This window comes from Dipodomys spectabilis, unplaced genomic scaffold (assembly GCF_019054845.1).
Source record: "Dipodomys spectabilis isolate Male_0828 unplaced genomic scaffold, ASM1905484v1 ptg000274l, whole genome shotgun sequence".
Lineage (NCBI taxonomy): Eukaryota > Metazoa > Chordata > Mammalia > Rodentia > Heteromyidae > Dipodomys > Dipodomys spectabilis.
The window spans coordinates 406,993-415,000 of NW_024870951.1; positions in this window are offsets into that span (position 1 = coordinate 406,993).

Sequence of the window (8,008 nt, forward strand, 5' to 3'; positions counted from 1 at the left end):
ACTTATAAAGCTGTGAAAGGAGATTCATGGTCACGGTCACCGTAGGCTGCAAAGTACTTGAGACGCCTATCCAACTTCAGTGTCAACAAAGCCAGAAGTAGACCCATGTGGCTCCGGTGGTAGAGGGGTATCTTTGAGCAAAAGCAGCTCATGAACTGTGCCTAGGTCCTGAGTTCAATGTCCGGGACTGGCAAAAAACAGACATACACAACAATCTGTGTAGCCATCCGGCTGTCTGTTGGTTGACACCACTACCAGACGTTGCGGAAGGTAGAGGTAACTGAGTGGTAAGCAAGAGTGTCGAGGCGAATTTGGAGTACAATAGGAAATTGGCGACCTAGTCAGTGAGTGGGAGAATAGAGGATTTCCCAGAGCCTGGGAATGTGGCCAGCCCAACTTTCCCATCCAAGCGCTCAGATGTCTGAAATAACAAGACTCTGAGACAGAGCTGCAGGCAACAAACTACTGCCAGAACACCAGCAGAAGAATCCTCCCGTCAGACCTTCAACATTCAAGAAAACAAAGAACACAAAAAAAGGGAAGGATTCCAAAGACAAACACCACTGGGGAGGGTGATTCAATGGAGAGTCTGGCCAAAGGTGATGCCTATCACAGGCCTCCCCTGCCTTTGGACACAGTCACAGCCACCAGGGTCCAGAGTGTCAAGGGTCCAGATAGCACCAAGAATCTGCAGAGGTGCTACTGACATGTGGTGCCTTCCTTGGACTGCAGCAAAAGAAGAAACCAGGTGCTCTGTGCCAAGATCCAACCACTGAAGCAGGAAAAGACAGACCTGCAGGATTGACAAGCGAAAGAGGAGAAGGTAGCCCAAGTGCACAAAGCACCGAAAACAGAGCTAGACATGCACAAGCTACCCATACAGTGGTTGGTTTTGGCAGAAAGTGATTTACAATCGGCACCAGCCCACATGCAGCTTACGGCCGATGACAGAGAAATGAAGCACGAAGCTCTCACCAGCTGCCTACAGGCTTCAGAGCAGTGCATGGAGGAGCTGGAGATGGTGGCTTCTGTGGTTACTACTTACAGAAGGATACTGAAATGTAGTTTGAACAGCTGAATGATGTAACACTTCAGCTCAAGGAAAAGACCAGAAGCTTCTATGACATGAAGCAAGTGAACACAGAGTTTTCTGAGAAACTGGAAGCACTCTGGACATAGAGGAGCAACAGGAAGAATAGAATCTGCAAGTTCCAACAAGTGTTGCAGAGGCGTGATGTACTGAAGAGGCTACAGGACAACCTGAGCTGAATGGTGACCACAGCAAATCTGGAGACAGACACTTTCTCCCAGAACCTGAGTATTGAGAGTTCCACGCCAAAGAAGGAGGCCTGGTGGCTGACTGAGCAGGTAAACCAACTGACAGAGGAGAAGGAGTGAGGATCGAGGTAGGTGCTGCACCTAGAGAATAGTTGGGTCCATGGCTCCCCCGAGGGTCCATCTCAGGATGAACAGCAATTGCAGGCCCACACCTACTGCACGCAGATGGGGTTGAGAAACCTGGAGAAACAACTTCACATCTAGGTCCAGGAAAACCAGAGGCTCCATCTCCATATTGCAGAGCAGCGGGAGTAACTGGGAAGACTAGAGGAGGAAACCAGGGATCGGCAGGAGATCCCCGAGACTCCACGATGTGCATGTATGTGCAACCCACAGCTGGAGGAACAGCTGGCCTTGCTGCGGGACGCTATCTGCAGGGTGAGCAGTGAGAAGGAGGATCTCACCAGCATCGTGGACTCAGAGCAGCAGGTGAAGAAACATCTGCGGGAACAGTTGGACTGCTCAGAGGAGAAGATAGAGGAATGGAAAGAGGTGGCTGAGAGAGAGAGAGCCAAGAAGCTCAGGAGCTGCAGGAGCAGCAGGAGCAGTCCCTGGCCTAGCTGCAGGAGCTTAGAGCCACCTGTGAGCAGCACATCACTTCAAATGAGCAGCTGTGCTCCAAGTAGTAGGTCCTGCAGTAGCACCTGCAGAAGCAGACCCAGCTGTTGGAGCAGCTGAAACAAGTGCAGGGTGAGACCAAATGGGGGGACTAGGTGGTGACCCCAAAGTGGCAGGAGAGTTTCAAGTGCCTGGAAGTGACCAGTCCACAGGAGGAACACCTGCAGGCCCAGCTGAGCTTCCTGGCTTTCCCTGGGGAAGGGGAAGCTGTGAACCCTGGAGAAGCAAAAGCTGAAGAAGCGACTCTCCTCAATGTGCCCATGGCAGAAGATGGAGATGTCCCCCAAACTGAGAGGGATGTGGCTCTGTTAGCACTCTCAGAGGCTGAGATCCACAGGGGGAAACTCCTGCCGGACTGCTTCAGGCACTCCCCCTTCCCCGGACAGCTCAGTACCAGATAGAGCCGGAGCCACAGGTCCCCCGCCCCGTGTGCTGCCACCACAATATGTGAGAGAATGAGAAGTGGGACATGTGGGCATCCGAGAAGAAAATCTGCTTCATCCACAACCTGTCTGATGAGGTGGAATTCCAGAATCCTACAGATGAGCTCCACCATCGATGCAACCAGCTGTCGGCACATATCTGCACTGTCCAGGAATCCCTCCTGGCATGTAAAGGACAGATGTTCATTCTGGATCAGCTGTGTCAGGAGAAAGCCGAGTTCATGTGCCGGCTGTCCCATGAGAACATGAAGAGTAGATAGCTGCAAGAGCTGCTGTTGCTCCTACACGGAGCTCCAGATGCCGACACAGGCTGAGCTCCCTACCAGTGCAGCTGCTTCAGAGGCCTCAGGCTCCTGGGTGGGCAAAATGAGGAAGGCACAGTAAGGTTTTGAAGAATTGCTACTTCAGGATAGTGTGGAAACTGCAAGAGGAGAAGTCAGGGTTCGCTGCCCCATACAGGACTCCCCGACAGAGCATATCCTGCTGCAGATCCCCACATCCAGAACTACCCACAGCTGGTGAACTCAGGCTTGCAGTGCTCCGTCCCTTTTCTCGGTAGACTGATGGAGATGATGACTCCCTATGTGACATACTGAGTTCCCAAATCCACCAGAACTAGGTGGCCAGGTGGGGTTCTCTAGGCCTCCATCTGCCTGGTGATAGGAAGGTTAACCTGCGGGCCGAGTAGAGCAGAGGCTGCTGGGAGGAGGCCCAAATTCCAGGGACATCTAATGGCCCAGTGGTGGCCAGGGAAGATGCCCATGTTATGCTTATCACAAAGCACAAATTGTTTCCAAAGGGAAAATAAAGCATCCACAAAGATTTGTTCTTCCAGTTATGGGGCTTGAACTCAGGGCCTGGCCACTGTCCTTGAGCTCTATTTGATCAAGACTGGTGGTCTACAAGTTGAGCCCCACCTCCCCTTCCAGCTTTATCTTTGTAGAATCAAACACAGGGCTTCAGACTTGCTAGGCGACCAATCTATCACTGATCCACATTCTCAGCTAGGATTATCCCCCTCCCCAAACCCATATGGCCAATCCTCAGATAAATAGGAATTAGGGGCTAGGATGAATATGAAGCACAAGTCTGGTTCACACGTAAATACTTCCCTGCCCCTTCTTTGACACCCTTATTTAAGGTTTCTCTTTTACTATTGAGGGATGAGAGAGCGAGAGGGACGTCCGAGAGAGGAGTACCAAGAACAGTGCCCCCCTGAGTCCCACAGCCTCCCCCACACAAGTGGTCCTACAGATTCCCATCTTACCTGACTCAATGTTGTGTCTACACTGTCTCCCTACCCCTGCAAGGCTCAGAATGAAATAAATGTCAGCCCTGGCTTCAGCCCACACCCAGAGTAGAAGCTCCTAGTCCCAGGCTGACTTCCACCTCTGGCAATTAGTCTGGGATCTTTGTCCTTGGAGCCTTGCCATCAAGCCAGAGCCATCCTGACCTGAAGCACGGCCAAGGCCAGGGATTGGACAAGATAGAGGAGCATGGGACTAAAGGAGGTACTGATTTATCTTGGCACTCTTGAAATTTCCAATATTTGGCCCATGCCAATCCCAAAGCCAATATGCAATGCCTCTCCTTGTTGTTGTTGTCCATGAGCATTGTCCCTGAGCTCTTTTTCTCAAGGCTCACACTCTACCACTTGAGCCACACGGACACATTTTATTTTCTGATGGTTCTTTGAGGATAAGAGTCTCGCACACTTTCCTACCAAGCTGGCTTGGAAGCCAGATCTCACCTTCCTGAGTAGCTAGGATGACAGGCGTGAGCCACCAGTGCCCAGCATGTGATGCCTCTTTAAAGGATCTTGGCAAGTCTGTAAAAGGAATCCCAAAGGGTCTGGATAGACCATTACCCAATCAAGTAGCTGGGATTGGGGAAAGCTGATGTTATAGCCAGTCTGTTCCCCAAAATTATAGATGTCAGGTGGTGTTGGATGCATCGAACTCCTAGGCCAACAACCACCAGACTTAGTTGGGAAAAAGGTAGAGAATACCCAAAGGTTACAGTGTAAAAATCTCTGATTTTGCATGCACATGATGTGTGTGTGTGTGTGTGTGTGTGTGTGTGTGTGTGTGTGTGTGTGTGTGTGTGTTTACCAAGGCTTGAAAAGCCTAGGTGGTAACCTTTAGCTTGTTTGCACAAGTTTGGTGCTCTAATATTTGAATTATAATATTTCTTCTTCCCAGCTTTTTGGTGATTCTTTGGAGATAAGAGTATGCCCAGGCTAGCTTTGAATCTTGATTGATCCTCCAGTGTCAGCCTTGAGTAGCTAGGATTATAGGCATGAGCCACTGGCATGCAGCTGCACGGATGGCTTTTCATACTTTCTGTTCTAACAGCTGTCTACTTTCCCTGGCCTAGATCTCTGACCTCTACATCAACTCCCAGCAGCCCCTGACTCTGTGGAGAACATAATGCTCAAACCTGTCAGTGCATCCTATTTCTTTGTCCTCAGGAGAGTATGTTTCCTCTGAAGCCTGGAGGGTTAGGGGAAGGGGAAGGAGGGATACCTGTAGATGGGTGCTTGGCTAGGAAATAGGTATTCTGTTTTATCCAAGAAGGAAAGCGTGGTCAGATGCTAATGGCTCATACTCTCATATTCCTAGCTCCCTCAACACGCTGAGATCGGAGGACTAACATTCAGATGCAGCCCAACAAGAAATGTCTGTGAGACTCTCCTCTCCCAAGAACCACCTGAAAGCTAGAAGAAAAGCTGTGACTCAAGTGGTAGAGGGCTATCCTTGAATGAAAAAACTGAGGGACAGAGCACAGGCCCTGAATTCAAGCCCTACTACCAAGATGCACTCATGCACATGTGCACGCAAGCACACACACACACGCACACGCACACACATGCACATGCACACACATGCACACACACTCACACACACACACACACACACACACACACACACACACACACACACACATATGGCACTACTGTGGCTTGATCACAAGTCCTCAGAACTTCCTGGTAGTAGCTCAGTTTTCTGGAGGCTGGTGGGCTAAGACTGTGACCCCATTTATGGATTGGGCATTGTAGGCTGTGAGTTGAAATCCAAACATGGCCAATAATTTATTCATGGAGTAAGAAGCCAATTTTGTCCCATTTTTTTCCCTCTCTGTGAAAGTCCTGGGTCTCAGTATATGTGATATGATGTAATAAAATAAATGTTTTATGTGTAATAATACTAAAAAAATAAGGATAATAAATGTCATATGGAATAAACCCATGTATGTAAATATACCTCATATATGAGTATCATTACTTTCAGTACTGGAACTTCAATTCAGGCCCTTGGAACTTTTCTGATCTTCTTGTCTTCTAGGACGGTGATGTTCCCCTTCACCCACAGTGCTGCAGAGTTACCTAGACCTTGAGTTTAAATGCCAGGCCTGCCAATAAAATGGTGCTAATTCCATGCCAGGGACTTATTATTGTTATTGTTATTGTTGTTGTTGTTATTTGGTTGTAGTCCAAGTACCGGGTTTGAACTCAATTCTTGGCATCTCTGCCAAAGATGATCCTGGGATCCTAGGTCCTTAGTTCAAATCTCAGGACTGGCAAAAAAATAAAAATAAAAAGGAAAAGGATAAAACTGAGAAGTTCAATAAGGTGGTTTTACTTTTTTTTCCCTTTGTATTGTACCATCCTGGCTCTAAATAACAATGCCCAGACAATGTACATGACCTTATATTGCTGATGTTTGGCGGGATATTAGGGAAGCCAAGCTGAAATCAGCAACTTAGGCCTGAATGTTGAATCCCGGGACTCCCAATAATGAATGGCTGGTGGGAGATTCTAAGAAACGCTTTCCAGGACTGTGAAGGTGGCTCATTGGTACAGCGCTTGCATTGCATAATAGAGGCCCTGAGTTCGATTCCTCAGCACAACATAAGCAAAAAGAAAAAAGTCACAAGTGGCGCTGTGGCTCAAGTGGTAGAGCGCTAGCCTTGAGCTGAAGAGCTGAGAGACAGCGACCAGGCCAGAGTTCAGCACCCAGGACCGGACCCCAAAAAACAAATTAAAACAAATTAAAATTAAAATTAAAAAAAGAAACGCTTTCCAATAGGCATCTGTAGAAATAGAATGTTGTAAAAGTAACAATTACATTAGTAGTGTACGATTATATTATGAAATTATACACAACAATTATACTACATTGACTAATTTTCAATTAATACTTTATTATGTATTTAATCATGATACTTAAAAAAGGAAGGAATAATTTAATTGGCAATATTTGATAGAAATATCATATATGAAATTTCATAATTTACAGATATCTCTCGTTAAATATATCTACATCTATCTATCTATCTATCTATCTATCTATCTATCTATCTATCTATCTATCTATCTATCTGTCTGTCTGTCTGTCTGTCTGTCTGTCTGTCTGTCTGTCTGTCTGTCTGTGTATCTACCAATCTACACATTTATCTGTTTATACACTTGTCACTACTGGGGCTCAGTGGTAGAGTGTTCGCCTAGTAAGTACGTAGCCCTTGGTTCGATTCCTCACTACCATGTGCATAGAAAAATCCAGAAGTTGTGCTGTAGCTCAAACATTCGAGCACTAGCTTTGAGCATAAAGGCTTAGGAACTGTGTCTAGACCCTTACTCAAAACCGAGGACTGGCAACAAAACAAAAAAAAAGGAAAATATAGAATGTTCTGACTGCAACTATATAAGGATAGGGCTGCAAATACCTCATCACAGAGCAAGCTGGGAGTCTAGTGCTGACATTTGCCATCTAACCTGAATTAGCCAGAGGTAAACTGCTGCAACCCAGTTCCATGAACTAGATGCTGCTGGCTTGCTCATCCTGTCATCCAAGATACTCGGGGGCTGAGATCTGACACTGGTGGGTTTAAAACCCAGCCCTGGCAGGAAGTCTGTAAAACACTGAGCTGTGGCTTAAAGTGTTAGAGTTCTAGTCTGATCAAAAGACCTTAGGACAGTACCCCCAACATTTCAGTGCAATCCCCCTGCCTGACTCCCCCCCCCAAAAAAAACCTCACCCCTCTAAAATTTAAATTTGGACTGTATGTGGCATGTTTCTGAAAGAATGGTGATACTGATGAAAGCACCCTAATTCTAATGACATTATGTGGGTTACAGCTATGTGATGAGTCTTTCATGAGTTGTTGTGTGCTGAGTCATTCATGGGGTGCAATTTTTCATTTTTTCATCTGGTTCTTGTAAGAGCTTCACAAGTAAGATGATTGTGCAGATGAGAAACTTGTGGCTCAGATATGTCCTCATGTCAGGGCCAAAATTATGTATGTACCTAACTCTAGTGAATTGTCTCCTGCAGACAATTGTTTTGGTTTATGTTTCTTGATCATGAACCTTGAACTCAGGGCCTAGCCACTGACACTTACCAGTGGGGATCATGGGTAGCGCCTTACCATGTGGAGCCAAGGACCCCCTTGCAACAGAGTGTTACAGTCTAGGCATGTGGTAGCTGAGGTCTGTCATCCTGCCTACTCAGGAAACTGAGATCTGACGATCTGGGCTCAAAACTATCCCAGACACGAAAGGTCCCATGAAACTATTATCTCCTATTCACCACTTAGAAACTTGAAGTGGA